The sequence below is a fragment of the Coregonus clupeaformis genome, chromosome 23, assembly GCF_020615455.1.
Source record: "Coregonus clupeaformis isolate EN_2021a chromosome 23, ASM2061545v1, whole genome shotgun sequence".
Lineage (NCBI taxonomy): Eukaryota > Metazoa > Chordata > Actinopteri > Salmoniformes > Salmonidae > Coregonus > Coregonus clupeaformis.
Genome location: NC_059214.1, coordinates 46,964,813 through 46,980,209, shown reverse-complemented (window position 1 = coordinate 46,980,209; position 15,397 = coordinate 46,964,813). Strand labels below are relative to the sequence as shown.

Genomic DNA, 15,397 nt, shown 5'->3' with positions numbered 1-15,397 from the left:
GCAGTCCCCCACTACCAGAAATTATTCAATCGAGATTTCCACATTTGGGAAATTCACAGGGGTCAGCACAGCCAGAGTGCAATGGCTGAGCCTCGCCCTGGGTGAACCGCCTTCTTGATCACGGTATCTCCCTTGCCAGGTAAGTATGAGTTGTACACGTCGGTGGAGGGCAGGTCTTTCCAGTGCCAACCTTTTCGGCTGACGGTAACCACTTTGTGTTCTGATAATATCACATCATATCGACCTCTAAATGCCGGATTGCAATTGCAGCAGAGCGTAGTTTTTATTTTCTTTACTAGATTATATAAATGAACCGCAGTTTCCCATCATGCAGCACTGTTGAAATAATCACCACTTTTTTGAAGTTTCAGCGGGCATATATAGCTTGTTGCATTTCACAAAATAAAGTTTCCACAAATTGATAACAATGCTTTTGCTAAAACAAATACTTCCACCTTTTGATTATGTGTAAAATTTTCCACCAAGTCTATTTCACAGCTGATTTCAATGAAATACATAAGCGCAGCACAAGGTCAGTTAATTCATAACAATTTCAAGCAACAGTTTATCATTAAACAAGACATCAGGGGAGAGCGCAACGCAGTCCCCCACTACCAGAAATTACGCAATCGAGATTTCCACATTTGGGAAATTCGCAGTTGTCAGCACAGCCGGAGTGCAATGGCTGAGCCTCGCCCTGAGTGAACCGCCTTCTTGATCACGGTATCTCCTTGCCAGGTAAGTATGAGTTGTACATGTCGGTGGAGGGCAGGTCTTTCCAGTGCCAACCTTTTCGGTTGACGGTAACCACTTTGTGTTCTGATAATATCACATCATATCGACCTGCGTTAAATGCCGTTTAGGATTGCAATTGCAGACAGAGCGTGGAAAAGTTGTTTATTTTCTTTACTAGATTATATAAATGAACCGCTAGTTTCCCATCATGCAGCACTGTTGAAATAATCACCACTTTCTCTTTGAAGTTTCAGCGGCATATATAGCTTGTTGCATTTCACAAAATAAAGTTTCCACAAATTGATAACAATGCTTTGCTAAAACAAATACTTCCACCTTTTGATTATGTGTAACATTTGCCCACCAAGTCTATTTCACAGCTGATTTCAATGAAATCCATAAGCGCAGCACAAGGTCAGTTAATGCACAACAATCTCAAGCAACAGTTTATCATTAAACAAGACATCAGGGAGAGCGCGAACGCAGTCCCCCACTACCAGAAATTATTCAATCGAGATTTCCACATTTGGGAAATTCACAGGGGTCAGCACAGCCAGAGTGCAATGGCTGAGCCTCGCCCTGGGTGAACCGCCTTGATCACGGTATCTCCCCTTGCCAGGTAAGTATGAGTTGTACACGTCGGTGGAGGGCAGGTCTTTCCAGTGCCAACCTTTTCGGTTGACTGTAACCACTTTGTGTTCTGATAATATCACATCATATCGACCTGCGTTAAATGCCGTTTAGTATAGCAATTGCAGACAGAGCGGTGGAAAAGTTGTTTATTTTCTTTACTAGATTATATAAATGAACCGCTAGTTTCCCATCATGCAGCACTGTTGAAATAATCACCACTTTCTTTTGAAGTTTCAGCGCTGCATATATAGCTTGTTGCATTTCACAAAATAAAGTTTCCACAAATTGATAACAATGCTTTGCTAAAACAAATACTTCCACCTTTTGATTATGTGTAACATTTGCCCACCAAGTCTATTTCACAGCTGATTTCAATGAAATCCATAAGCGCACAAGGTCAGTTAATGCACAACAATCTCAAGCAACAGTTTATCATTAAACAAGACATCAGGGGAGAGCGCAACGCAGTCCCCCACTACCAGAAATTATTCAATCGAGATTTCCACATTTGGGAAATTCACAGGGGTCAGCACAGCCAGAGTGCAATGGCTGAGCCTCGCCCTGGGTGAACCGCCTTCTTGATCACGGTATCTCCCTTGCCAGGTAAGTATGAGTTGTACACGTCGGTGGAGGGCAGGTCTTTCCAGTGCCAACCTTTTCGGCTGACGGTAACCACTTTGTGTTCTGATAATATCACATCATATCGACCTGCGTTAAATGCCGTTTAGGATTGCAATTGCAGACAGAGCGGTGGAAAAGTTCTATATTTTCTTTACTAGATTATATAAATGAACCGCTAGTTTCCCATCATGCAGCACTGTTGAAATAATCACCACTTTCTCTTTGAAGTTTCAGCGCGGCATATATAGCTTGTTGCATTTCACAAAATAAAGTTTCAAAAAATTGATAACAATGGTTTGCTAAAACAAATACTTCCACCTTTTGATTATGTGTAACATTTGCCCACCAAGTCTATTTCACAGCTGATTTCAATAAAATCCATAAGCGCAGCACAAGGTCAGTTAATGCACAACAATCTCAAGCAACAGTTTATCATTAAACAAGACATCAGGGGAGAACGCAAACGCAGTCCCCCACTACCAGAAATTATGCAATCGAGATTTCCACATTTGGGAAATTCACAGGGGTCAGCACAGCCGGAGTGCAACGGCTGAGCCTCGCCCTGGGTGAACCGCCTTCTTGATCACGGTATCTCCCTTGCCAGGTAAGTATGAGTTGTACACGTCGGTGGAGGGCAGGTCTTTCCAGTGCCAACCTTTTCGGCTGACGGTAACCACTTTGTGTTCTGATAATATCACATCATATCGACCTGCGTTAAATGCCGTTTAGGATTGCAATTGCAGACAGAGCGGTGGAAAAGTTCTTTATTTTCTTTACTAGATTATATAAATGAACCGCTAGTTTCCCATCATGCAGCACTGTTGAAATAATCACCACTTTCTCTTTGAAGTTTCAGCGCGGCATATATAGCTTGTTGCATTTCACAAAATAAAGTTTCCACAAATTGATAACAATGCTTTGCTAAAACAAATACTTCCACCTTTTGATTATGTGTAAAATTTTCCCACCAAGTCTATTTCACAGCTGATTTCAATGAAATACATAAGCGCAGCACAAGGTCAGTTAATTCATAACAATTTCAAGCAACAGTTTATCATTAAACAAGACATCAGGGGAGAGCGCGAACGCAGTCCCCCACTACCAGAAATTACGCAATCGAGATTTCCACATTTGGGAAATTCGCAGTTGTCAGCACAGCCGGAGTGCAATGGCTGAGCCTCGCCCCTGAGTGAACCGCCTTCTTGATCACGGTATCTCCCTTGCCAGGTAAGTATGAGTTGTACATGTCGGTGGAGGGCAGGTCTTTCCAGTGCCAACCTTTTCGGTTGACGGTAACCACTTTGTGTTCTGATAATATCACATCATATCGACCTGCGTTAAATGCCGTTTAGGATTGCAATTGCAGACAGAGCGGTGGAAAAGTTGTTTATTTTCTTTACTAGATTATATAAATGAACCGCTAGTTTCCCATCATGCAGCACTGTTGAAATAATCACCACTTTCTCTTTGAAGTTTCAGCGCGGCATATATAGCTTGTTGCATTTCACAAAATAAAGTTTCCACAAATTGATAACAATGCTTTGCTAAAACAAATACTTCCACCTTTTGATTATGTGTAACATTTGCCCACCAAGTCTATTTCACAGCTGATTTCAATGAAATCCATAAGCGCAGCACAAGGTCAGTTAATGCACAACAATCTCAAGCAACAGTTTATCATTAAACAAGACATCAGGGGAGAGCGCGAACGCAGTCCCCCACTACCAGAAATTATTCAATCGAGATTTCCACATTTGGGAAATTCACAGGGGTCAGCACAGCCAGAGTGCAATGGCTGAGCCTCGCCCTGGGTGAACCGCCTTCTTGATCACGGTATCTCCCTTGCCAGGTAAGTATGAGTTGTACACGTCGGTGGAGGGCAGGTCTTTCCAGTGCCAACCTTTTCGGTTGACTGTAACCACTTTGTGTTCTGATAATATCACATCATATCGACCTGCGTTAAATGCCGTTTAGTATAGCAATTGCAGACAGAGCGGTGGAAAAGTTGTTTATTTTCTTTACTAGATTATATAAATGAACCGCTAGTTTCCCATCATGCAGCACTGTTGAAATAATCACCACTTTCTCTTTGAAGTTTCAGCGCGGCATATATAGCTTGTTGCATTTCACAAAATAAAGTTTCCACAAATTGATAACAATGCTTTGCTAAAACAAATACTTCCACCTTTTGATTATGTGTAACATTTGCCCACCAAGTCTATTTCACAGCTGATTTCAATGAAATCCATAAGCGCCGCACAAGGTCAGTTAATGCACAACAATCTCAAGCAACAGTTTATCATTAAACAAGACATCAGGGGAGAGCGCGAACGCAGTCCCCCACTACCAGAAATTATTCAATCGAGATTTCCACATTTGGGAAATTCACAGGGGTCAGCACAGCCAGAGTGCAATGGCTGAGCCTCGCCCTGGGTGAACCGCCTTCTTGATCACGGTATCTCCCTTGCCAGGTAAGTATGAGTTGTACACGTCGGTGGAGGGCAGGTCTTTCCAGTGCCAACCTTTTCGGTTGACTGTAACCACTTTGTGTTCTGATAATATCACATCATATCGACCTGCGTTAAATGCCGTTTAGTATAGCAATTGCAGACAGAGCGGTGGAAAAGTTGTTTATTTTCTTTACTAGATTATATAAATGAACCGCTAGTTTCCCATCATGCAGCACTGTTGAAATAATCACCACTTTCTCTTTGAAGTTTCAGCGCGGCATATATAGCTTGTTGCATTTCACAAAATAAAGTTTCCACAAATTGATAACAATGCTTTGCTAAAACAAATACTTCCACCTTTTGATTATGTGTAACATTTGCCCACCAAGTCTATTTCACAGCTGATTTCAATGAAATCCATAAGCGCAGCACAAGGTCAGTTAATGCACAACAATCTCAAGCAACAGTTTATCATTAAACAAGACATCAGGGGAGAGCGCGAACGCAGTCCCCCACTACCAGAAATTATTCAATCGAGATTTCCACATTTGGGAAATTCACAGGGGTCAGCACAGCCAGAGTGCAATGGCTGAGCCTCGCCCTGGGTGAACCGCCTTCTTGATCACGGTATCTCCTTGCCAGGTAAGTATGAGTTGTACACGTCGGTGGAGGGCAGGTCTTTCCAGTGCCAACCTTTTCGGCTGACTGTAACCACTTTGTGTTCTGATAATATCACATCATATCGACCTGCGTTAAATGCCGTTTAGGATTGCAATTGCAGACAGAGCGGTGGAAAAGTTGTTTATTTTCTTTACTAGATTATATAAATGAACCGCTAGTTTCCCATCATGCAGCACTGTTGAAATAATCACCACTTTCTCTTTGAAGTTTCAGCGCGCATATATAGCTTGTTGCATTTCACAAAATAAAGTTTCCACAAATTGATAACAATGCTTTGCTAAAACAAATACTTCCACCTTTTGATTATGTGTAACATTTGCCCACCAAGTCTATTTCACAGCTGATTTCAATGAAATCCATAAGCGCAGCACAAGGTCAGTTAATGCACAACAATCTCAAGCAACAGTTTATCATTAAACAAGACATCAGGGGAGAGCGCGAACGCAGTCCCCCACTACCAGAAATTATTCAATCGAGATTTCCACATTTGGGAAATTCACAGGGGTCAGCACAGCCAGAGTGCAATGGCTGAGCCTCGCCCTGGGTGAACCGCCTTCTTGATCACGGTATCTCCCTTGCCAGGTAAGTATGAGTTGTACACGTCGGTGGAGGGCAGGTCTTTCCAGTGCCAACCTTTTCGGTTGACTGTAACCACTTTGTGTTCTGATAATATCACATCATATCGACCTGCGTTAAATGCCGTTTAGTATAGCAATTGCAGACAGAGCGGTGGAAAAGTTGTTTATTTTCTTTACTAGATTATATAAATGAACCGCTAGTTTCCCATCATGCAGCACTGTTGAAATAATCACCACTTTCTCTTTGAAGTTTCAGCTGCGCATATATAGCTTGTTGCATTTCACAAAATAAAGTTTCCACAAATTGATAACAATGCTTTGCTAAAACAAATACTTCCACCTTTTGATTATGTGTAAAATTTTCCCACCAAGTCTATTTCACAGCTGATTTCAATGAAATACATAAGCGCAGCACAAGGTCAGTTAATTCATAACAATTTCAAGCAACAGTTTATCATTAAACAAGACATCAGGGGAGAGCGCGAACGCAGTCCCCCACTACCAGAAATTACGCAATCGAGATTTCCACATTTGGGAAATTCGCAGTTGTCAGCACAGCCGGAGTGCAATGGCTGAGCCTCGCCCTGAGTGAACCGCCTTCTTGATCACGGTATCTCCCTTGCCAGGTAAGTATGAGTTGTACATGTCGGTGGAGGGCAGGTCTTTCCAGTGCCAACCTTTTCGGTTGACGGTAACCACTTTGTGTTCTGATAATATCACATCATATCGACCTGCGTTAAATGCCGTTTAGGATTGCAATTGCAGACAGAGCGGTGGAAAAGTTGTTTATTTTCTTTACTAGATTATATAAATGAACCGCTAGTTTCCCATCATGCAGCACTGTTGAAATAATCACCACTTTCTCTTTGAAGTTTCAGCGCGGCATATATAGCTTGTTGCATTTCACAAAATAAAGTTTCCACAAATTGATAACAATGCTTTGCTAAAACAAATACTTCCACCTTTTGATTATGTGTAACATTTGCCCACCAAGTCTATTTCACAGCTGATTTCAATGAAATCCATAAGCGCAGCACAAGGTCAGTTAATGCACAACAATCTCAAGCAACAGTTTATCATTAAACAAGACATCAGGGGAGAGCGCGAACGCAGTCCCCCACTACCAGAAATTATTCAATCGAGATTTCCACATTTGGGAAATTCACAGGGGTCAGCACAGCCAGAGTGCAATGGCTGAGCCTCGCCCTGGGTGAACCGCCTTCTTGATCACGGTATCTCCCTTGCCAGGTAAGTATGAGTTGTACACGTCGGTGGAGGGCAGGTCTTTCCAGTGCCAACCTTTTCGGTTGACTGTAACCACTTTGTGTTCTGATAATATCACATCATATCGACCTCGTTAAATGCCGTTTAGTATAGCAATTGCAGACAGAGCGGTGGAAAAGTTGTTTATTTTCTTTACTAGATTATATAAATGAACCGCTAGTTTCCCATCATGCAGCACTGTTGAAATAATCACCACTTTCTCTTTGAAGTTTCAGCGCGGCATATATAGCTTGTTGCATTTCACAAAATAAAGTTTCCACAAATTGATAACAATGCTTTGCTAAAACAAATACTTCCACCTTTTGATTATGTGTAACATTTGCCCACCAAGTCTATTTCACAGCTGATTTCAATGAAATACATAAGCGCAGCACAAGGTCAGTTAATTCATAACAATTTCAAGCAACAGTTTATCATTAAACAAGACATCAGGGGAGAGCGAACGCAGTCCCCCACTACCAGAAATTACGCAATCGAGATTTCCACATTTGGGAAATTCGCAGTTGTCAGCACAGCCGGAGTGCAATGGCTGAGCCTCGCCCTGAGTGAACCGCCTTCTTGATCACGGTATCTCCCTTGCCAGGTAAGTATGAGTTGTACATGTCGGTGGAGGGCAGGTCTTTCCAGTGCCAACCTTTTCGGTTGACGGTAACCACTTTGTGTTCTGATAATATCACATCATATCGACCTGCGTTAAATGCCGTTTAGGATTGCAATTGCAGACAGAGCGGTGGAAAAGTTGTTTATTTTCTTTACTAGATTATATAAATGAACCGCTAGTTTCCCATCATGCAGCACTGTTGAAATAATCACCACTTTCTCTTTGAAGTTTCAGCGCGGCATATATAGCTTGTTGCATTTCACAAAATAAAGTTTCCACAAATTGATAACAATGCTTTGCTAAAACAAATACTTCCACCTTTTGATTATGTGTAACATTTGCCCACCAAGTCTATTTCACAGCTGATTTCAATGAAATCCATAAGCGCAGCACAAGGTCAGTTAATGCACAACAATCTCAAGCAACAGTTTATCATTAAACAAGACATCAGGGGGAGAGCGCGAACGCAGTCCCCCACTACCAGAAATTATTCAATCGAGATTTCCACATTTGGGAAATTCACAGGGGTCAGCACAGCCAGAGTGCAATGGCTGAGCCTCGCCCTGGGTGAACCGCCTTCTTGATCACGGTATCTCCCTTGCCAGGTAAGTATGAGTTGTACACGTCGGTGGAGGGCAGGTCTTTCCAGTGCCAACCTTTTCGGTTGACTGTAACCACTTTGTGTTCTGATAATATCACATCATATCGACCTGCGTTAAATGCCGTTTAGTATAGCAATTGCAGACAGAGCGGTGGAAAAGTTGTTTATTTTCTTTACTAGATTATATAAATGAACCGCTAGTTTCCCATCATGCAGCACTGTTGAAATAATCACCACTTTCTCTTTGAAGTTTCAGCGCGGCATATATAGCTTGTTGCATTTCACAAAATAAAGTTTCCACAAATTGATAACAATGCTTTGCTAAAACAAATACTTCCACCTTTTGATTATGTGTAACATTTGCCCACCAAGTCTATTTCACAGCTGATTTCAATGAAATCCATAAGCGCAGCACAAGGTCAGTTAATGCACAACAATCTCAAGCAACAGTTTATCATTAAACAAGACATCAGGGAGAGCGCGAACGCAGTCCCCCACTACCAGAAATTATTCAATCGAGATTTCCACATTTGGGAAATTCACAGGGGTCAGCACAGCCAGAGTGCAATGGCTGAGCCTCGCCCTGGGTGAACCGCCTTCTTGATCACGGTATCTCCCTTGCCAGGTAAGTATGAGTTGTACACGTCGGTGGAGGGCAGGTCTTTCCAGTGCCAACCTTTTCGGTTGACTGTAACCACTTTGTGTTCTGATAATATCACATCATATCGACCTGCGTTAAATGCCGTTTAGTATAGCAATTGCAGACAGAGCGGTGGAAAAGTTGTTTATTTTCTTTACTAGATTATATAAATGAACCGCTAGTTTCCCATCATGCAGCACTGTTGAAATAATCACCACTTTCTCTTTGAAGTTTCAGCGCGGCATATATAGCTTGTTGCATTTCACAAAATAAAGTTTCCACAAATTGATAACAATGCTTTGCTAAAACAAATACTTCCACCTTTTGATTATGTGTAACATTTGCCCACCAAGTCTATTTCACAGCTGATTTCAATGAAATCCATAAGCGCCGCACAAGGTCAGTTAATGCACAACAATCTCAAGCAACAGTTTATCATTAAACAAGACATCAGGGGAGAGCGCGAACGCAGTCCCCCACTACCAGAAATTATTCAATCAAGATTTCCACATTTGGGAAATTCACAGGGGTCAGCACAGCCGGAGTGCAATGGCTGAGCCTCGCCCTGGGTGAACCGCCTTCTTGATCACGGTATCTCCCTTGCCAGGTAAGTATGAGTTGTACACGTCGGTGGAGGGCAGGTCTTTCCAGTGCCAACCTTTTCGGTTGACGGTAACCACTTTGTGTTCTGATAATATCACATCATATCGACCTGCGTTAATTGCCGTTTAGGATTGCAATTGCAGACAGAGCGGTGGAAAAGTAGTTTATTTTCTTTACTAGATTATATAAATGAACCGCTAGTTTCCCATCATGCAGCACTGTTGAAATAATCACCACTTTCTCTTGTTTGAAGTTTCAGCGCGGCATATATAGCTTGTTGCATTTCACAAAATAAAGTTTCCACAAAATGATAACAATGCTTTGCTAAAACAAATACTTCCACCTTTTGATTATGTGTAACATTTGCCCACCAAGTCTATTTCACAGCTGATTTCAATGAAATCCATAAGCGCAGCACAAGGTCAGTTAATGCACAACAATCTCAAGCAACAGTTTATCATTAAACAAGACATCAGGGGAGAGCGCGAACGCAGTCCCACACTAGATGAACGGCGCCGGAGAAGATGGCTGTCATTTTACAGCCCTCTAACCAATTGTACTATTATGTGTGTTTTTCCGCGTTATTTGTAATTTATTTTTTACATAATGTTTCTGCCATCGTCTCTTATAATCAAAATGAGCTTCTGGATATCAGAACAGCGATTACTCACCTCGTATTGGACAAAGATTTTTTCTTCAACGAGGCGGCCACGAAGGATATCCTACAGACACTCGACAAGGCCCAAATCCCCATCATTCGCATGAGGAAGAGACGGAGATATCGTGGACGTAGGTCGGGGTGCCTTGTAAGGAGTCGACGGCGAGCAAGTAAACTGCCGCTCACAGCAATCCTATTAGCCAATCTTCAATCATTGGAGAACAAATTGGATGACCTAAGATTACGGTTATCCTACCAACGGGACATTAAAAACTGTAATATCTTATGTTTCACCGAGTCGTGGCTGAACGACGACATGGATAAAATACAGCTAGCGGGCTATACGCTACATCGGCAGGATAGAACGGCTGACTCCGGTAAGACAAGGGGTGGCGGTCTGTGTATATTTGTAAACAACAGCTGGTGCACAAAATCAAATACTAAGGAAGTCTCAAGGTTTTGCTCGCCTGAGGTAGAGTATCTTATGATAAGCTGTAGACCACACTATTCACCAAGAGAGTTTTCATCTATATTTTTCATAGCTGTCTATTTACCACCACAAACCAATGCTGGCATTAAGATTGCACTGAATGAGCTGTATACGGCATAAGTCAACAGGAAAACGCTCATCCAGATGCAGCACTCCTAGTGGCCGGGGACTTTAATGCAGGGAAACTTAAATCCATTCTACCTAATTTCTACCAGCATGTTAAATGTGCAACCAGAGGAAAAAAACTCTAGACCAACTTTACTCCACACACAGAGATGCATACAAAGCTCTCCCTCGCCCTCCATTTGGCAAATCTGACCATAACTCTATCCTCCTGATTCCTGCTTATAAGCAAAAACTAAAGCAGGAAGCACCAGTGACTCAGTTAATAAAAAAGTGGTCAGATGACGCAGATGCTAAGCTACAGGACTGTTTTGCTAGTACAGACTGGAACATGTTCCGGGATTCTTCAGATAGCATTGAGGAGTACACCACATCAGTCACTGGCTTCATCAATAAGTGCATCGATGATGTCGTCCCCACAGTGACCGTACGTACATACCCCATCCAGAAGCCATGGATTACAGGAAACATCCGCACTGAGCTAAAGGGTAGAGCTGCCGCTTTCAAGGAGCGGGACTCTAACCCGGACGCTTATAAGAAATCCCGCTATGCCCTCCGACGAACCATCAAACAGCCAAAGAGTCAATACAGGACTAAGATTGAATCGTACTACACTGGCTCTGACGCTCGTCGGATGTGGCAGGGCTTGAAAACTATTACAGACTACAAAGGGAAGCACAGCTGCGAGCTGCCCAGTGACACAAGCCTACCAGACGAGCTAAACCACTTCTATGCTCACTTCGAGGCAAGCAACACTGAAGCATGCATGAGAGCACCAGCTGTTCCGGATGACTATGTGATCACGCTCTCCGTAGCCGATGGGAGTAAGACTTTTAAGCAGGTCAACATTTACAAGGCCGCAGGGCCAGATGGATAACCAGGACGTGTACTCCGAGCATGTGCTGACCAACTGGCAAGTGTCTTCACTGACATTTTCAACATGTCCCTGACTGAGTCTGTAATACCAACATGTTTCAAGCAGACCACCATAGTCCCCGTGCCCAAGGACTCTAAGATAACCTGCCTAAATGACTACCGACCCGTAGCACTGACGTCTGCAACTGGATCCTGGACTTCCTGACGGGCCGTCCCCAGGTGGTAAGGGTAGGTAACAACACATCTGCCACACTGATCCTCAACACGGGGGCCTCTCAGGGGTGCGTGCTCAGTCCCCTCCTGCACTCTCTGTTCACCCATGGCTGCATGGCCAGGCACGACTCCAACACCATAATTAAGTTTGCCGACGACACAACAGTGGTAGGCCTGATCACCGACAACGATGAGACAGCCTATAGGGAGGAGGTCAGAGACCTGGCTGTGTGGTGCCAGGATAACAACCTCTCCCTCAACGTGACCAAGACAAAGGAGATGATTGTGGACTACAGGGAAAAAAAGAGGACTGAGCACGCCCCCATTCTCATCGACAGGGCTGTAGTGGAACAGGTTGAGAGCTTCAAGTTCCTTGGTGTCCACATCACCAACGAACTATCATGGTCCAAACACACCAAGACAGTCGTGAAGAGGGCACGACAAAGCTTATTCCCCCTCAGGAGACTGAAAAGATTTGGCATGGGTCCTCAGATCCTCAAAAAATTCTACAGCTGCACCATCGAGAGCATCCTGACTGGTTGCATCACCGCCTGGTATGGCAACTGCTTGGCCTCCGACCGCAAGGCACTACAGAGGGTAGTGCGTACGGCCCAGTACATCACTGGGGCCAAGCTTCCTGCCATCCAGGACCTCTATAACAGTCGGTGTCAGAGGAAGGCCCTCCAAATTGTCAAAGACTCCAGCCACCCTAGTCATAGACTGTTCTCTCTGCTACCGCACGGCAAGCGGTACCGGAGTGCCAAGTCTAGGTCCAAAAGACTTCTCAACAGCTTTTACCCCCAAGCCATAAGACTCTTGAACAGCTAATCATGGCTACCCGGACTATTTGCATTGCCCCTACACCCCATCCTTTTACGCTGCTGCTACTCTGTTAATTATTTATGCATAGTCACTTTAACTCTACCCACATGTACATATTTTTTTCTTTTGGAAAAGTTTTTATTGATCAATTCCTTTTAAAACAGCTCACATTTTAAAAATACATTTACACACATAAAAACGGCATCAAGTGCGTAAAAACCAGCATTACATTACAATTAAATTTAAAAAGGTACATGTTGTTTATTTAAAACAATAAAACAATCCTACATAAAAGTACCCATTCTTGTAAAAGCCGATTAGTAAAAGCCATTTTAAGATGTGTACAAATGATTTAACAAAGTAAAACATTTTTAAGACATAAAAAGCCTGTCAAAAGTCACTTTGTTAAAAAAGCTGTCTTCGGTCCTTTGTACAAAAACGGGGTGAGTCCTTATCAAAAAAGCCTCCTCTTGCTCTTCCTGAATCGACTCCGTACCCATCCGTCGGGGCCCAGAGGAGACTCCTCCCCTAGGCGCATCGCCCTAGGCACCGCAGTGCTGTCAGGCCGTGGCCGCCGGGACCTTGGGTGTTGTGGGGGACCCTTCGCCTGGGGTCGAGGCCCCCTGTCGTTCGTACCACCCCAGGGCTTCCGTGGCTACCAAAGCCACTGCCTGGGGGGTGGTCTCTACCTGTTTCCCTACCAGCAGGTTGCGGGAGGACCACAGTGCATCCTTCAGACACGTGAGGGTGGGCCAGAGTTTTGTGAAGGCCTTTGGTTGAATAGGCCTTCGGCCCACCCCATACGCACGAGCTGGGGCGTTAGGTCCTCCCCTGCTGGCAGGCGTGGGGAGATCAGCGGGCCTGCTTCCTTCCACAGGTCCTGTGCGGCTCTGCACTCCCAGAGCAAGTGCCTCACCGACTCCTCTTGGCCGCAGCCTGGTCGGGGTCACGCGGATGTCCTCACCATGCCCCGGGAGTGCATGACGGCCCTGACCGGGAGGATCTCATGGGCGACCATCCAGGACAGGTCACGGTGCCAATTCAGCAGAGCAGGATGGGCCACGTTGCGCCAAACCGTTGTGGGCTCGCCTATAGCAAGCCTGCGCACTGGACACACCGGTTCCCGTTCCTGCACAAGAGAGAGAAGAGAGCGGTGCTTAGTTAAAACTGTGACAGACTCCTTTTCCAGTTTAAAATGTCTTAAAAACGTTTTGAGCTGGACGTAGTGTGTGGGGAGCAGGAAAGAGACTGGGGCTCGCAGGTCGACTGGGATCAACCTCAGAGACCTGAGGTAAGACCCCAGCCAGAAATGTGCGAGGGCCTGGGTCTTGTTGCTGACCGGGGAGGTGGCAAGAGTGAGATGTAACGCTGTATAGCGGCTGCCCAGGAACAAGTAAAGGTCAGGCAAGCCTTTCCCCCCCTTGAGCCTGGGCCTCTTTACCACCTCCCTCCTCAGCCTCTCCCACTTGCTTCCCCACAGGAAATAAAAGAGCATCCGGTCCAGAGCTAAAAGAGTTGATCTTGGGGGGATAAAAACAGAACTGATTAATAAAAGGACAGGTAAAATCACAGCCTTGATGACCTTTCCCTCAAAAGTCAGTCGTCTTAGTCCCCAAAAACCCAGTCTCTGTCTTACTGTCCCTAACATCCCGGTCCAATTACCACTACCTCCTCCCTCCCTGTCAAACTTTACTCCCAGAACCCTTATGTCTGTCATTTTTACTGTCAGTGGTAGTCTGGTCAAGTCTGAGTCTGCCCACGGTCCGAAGAATTGTGCCTCTGTCTTGGTTCTGTTCAGTCTCGCCCCAGAGGCTCGTCCGTACCAGTCAGTCCTGTCCAGAGTCCTGTCGACGGATAAAAGGTCAGTGCATAAAATGTTGACGTCGTCCATGTAAAAAACGCACTTGGCGGCATCCCCCCACTCCCCGGGATACCCACCCCACTGATCCGTTGGTCCCTTCTCAAGACCTGTGCCAGTGGTTCTATGCAGGCCACAAACAGGAGGGGAGATAATGGACATCCCTGACGGACGCCGCAGTGTACTCCCACTGCTCTTGACAAATGCCCATTTACAAGGATTCTGCTGGTGATGTCCCCAAACAGCAATCCCACCCAAGCTAGAAACCTTTCAGGGAACCCCATTTTTTGCAGTACCTTGAAGAGGTACTGGTGCGAGACCCGATCAAAAGCTTTCTCAAAATCTAAATTTAGGACTATAAGCCGCATGTTTCTGTCTCTCGCATAACCGATGGCATCTCTGATCAGTACTAGGCTGTCCGTGATCTTTCTTCCCGGAATGGCACAGGCTTGATCCGGGTGGATCACCTCCCCTAAAACAGAAGACATTCTGAGTGTTAAAACCTTGGTAAAAAGTTTACAATCAAAGTTTAAAAGGGTAATCGGTCGCCAGTTTCTAAGGTCAGTCCTGTCATTTTTCTTATGTAAAAGGGTCACGATTCCTGTTCTAAAACTGTCAGGTAGTCTGTCAAGATGTTCAAAGTCAGTAAAAACAGTCAGAAGTTCGTCGGCTAAAACATCCCAAAAGGTCAGATAAAACTCCAAAGGGAGGCCGTCCTCCCCCGGTGATTTACCCCTCTTAAAATGTCTCAGTCCTTTGTCAAGTTCGGTCATTGTCAGATCTTTTACTAGGTCGTTCGTATTGAGTATAGTCCTGTCAATGTATGATAAAACGTCCCCCATGGTTTCCTCACACACGTATTTTTCCCCAAACAGTTCCCCATAAAAATCCTTGACTACTTCTATAATTCCCTCTGTGTCTGTTTTTAAA

At 44.5% G+C, this 15,397-nt stretch overlaps 15 non-coding genes and 1 pseudogene across 15 annotated transcripts; all 16 read right to left on the bottom strand.

The window, feature by feature from the left end:
• Window positions 1–147, bottom strand: LOC123481776 (annotated as a pseudogene).
• Window positions 148–584: 437 nt separating this feature from the next.
• LOC121537152 lies at window positions 585–746 on the bottom strand. The gene has a single exon (XR_005995009.2). It is a non-coding gene; the product is annotated as a U1 spliceosomal RNA (small nuclear RNA).
• Window positions 747–1,200: 454 nt separating this feature from the next.
• LOC121537143 lies at window positions 1,201–1,362 on the bottom strand. Its single transcript, XR_005995000.2, has one exon. It is a non-coding gene; the product is annotated as a U1 spliceosomal RNA (small nuclear RNA).
• Window positions 1,363–1,816: 454 nt separating this feature from the next.
• Window positions 1,817–1,979, bottom strand: LOC121537163. Its single transcript, XR_005995018.2, has one exon. It is a non-coding gene; the product is annotated as a U1 spliceosomal RNA (small nuclear RNA).
• Window positions 1,980–2,437: 458 nt separating this feature from the next.
• On the bottom strand, window positions 2,438–2,601 carry LOC121537165. The gene has a single exon (XR_005995020.2). It is a non-coding gene; the product is annotated as a U1 spliceosomal RNA (small nuclear RNA).
• Window positions 2,602–3,059: 458 nt separating this feature from the next.
• Window positions 3,060–3,224, bottom strand: LOC121537142. Its single transcript, XR_005994999.2, has one exon. It is a non-coding gene; the product is annotated as a U1 spliceosomal RNA (small nuclear RNA).
• Window positions 3,225–3,682: 458 nt separating this feature from the next.
• On the bottom strand, window positions 3,683–3,846 carry LOC121537162. The gene has a single exon (XR_005995017.2). It is a non-coding gene; the product is annotated as a U1 spliceosomal RNA (small nuclear RNA).
• A 458-nt stretch (window positions 3,847–4,304) lies between these two features.
• On the bottom strand, window positions 4,305–4,468 carry LOC121537141. The gene has a single exon (XR_005994998.2). It is a non-coding gene; the product is annotated as a U1 spliceosomal RNA (small nuclear RNA).
• Window positions 4,469–4,926: 458 nt separating this feature from the next.
• On the bottom strand, window positions 4,927–5,089 carry LOC121537140. The gene has a single exon (XR_005994997.2). It is a non-coding gene; the product is annotated as a U1 spliceosomal RNA (small nuclear RNA).
• A 457-nt stretch (window positions 5,090–5,546) lies between these two features.
• Window positions 5,547–5,710, bottom strand: LOC121537160. The gene has a single exon (XR_005995015.2). It is a non-coding gene; the product is annotated as a U1 spliceosomal RNA (small nuclear RNA).
• A 458-nt stretch (window positions 5,711–6,168) lies between these two features.
• Window positions 6,169–6,332, bottom strand: LOC121537155. Its single transcript, XR_005995012.2, has one exon. It is a non-coding gene; the product is annotated as a U1 spliceosomal RNA (small nuclear RNA).
• Window positions 6,333–6,790: 458 nt separating this feature from the next.
• Window positions 6,791–6,954, bottom strand: LOC121537139. The gene has a single exon (XR_005994996.2). It is a non-coding gene; the product is annotated as a U1 spliceosomal RNA (small nuclear RNA).
• Window positions 6,955–7,411: 457 nt separating this feature from the next.
• LOC121537161 lies at window positions 7,412–7,573 on the bottom strand. Its single transcript, XR_005995016.2, has one exon. It is a non-coding gene; the product is annotated as a U1 spliceosomal RNA (small nuclear RNA).
• A 459-nt stretch (window positions 7,574–8,032) lies between these two features.
• On the bottom strand, window positions 8,033–8,196 carry LOC121537169. Its single transcript, XR_005995024.2, has one exon. It is a non-coding gene; the product is annotated as a U1 spliceosomal RNA (small nuclear RNA).
• A 457-nt stretch (window positions 8,197–8,653) lies between these two features.
• Window positions 8,654–8,817, bottom strand: LOC123481775. Its single transcript, XR_006657317.1, has one exon. It is a non-coding gene; the product is annotated as a U1 spliceosomal RNA (small nuclear RNA).
• Window positions 8,818–9,275: 458 nt separating this feature from the next.
• LOC121537138 lies at window positions 9,276–9,439 on the bottom strand. The gene has a single exon (XR_005994995.2). It is a non-coding gene; the product is annotated as a U1 spliceosomal RNA (small nuclear RNA).
• Window positions 9,440–15,397: the final 5,958 nt, after the last annotated feature.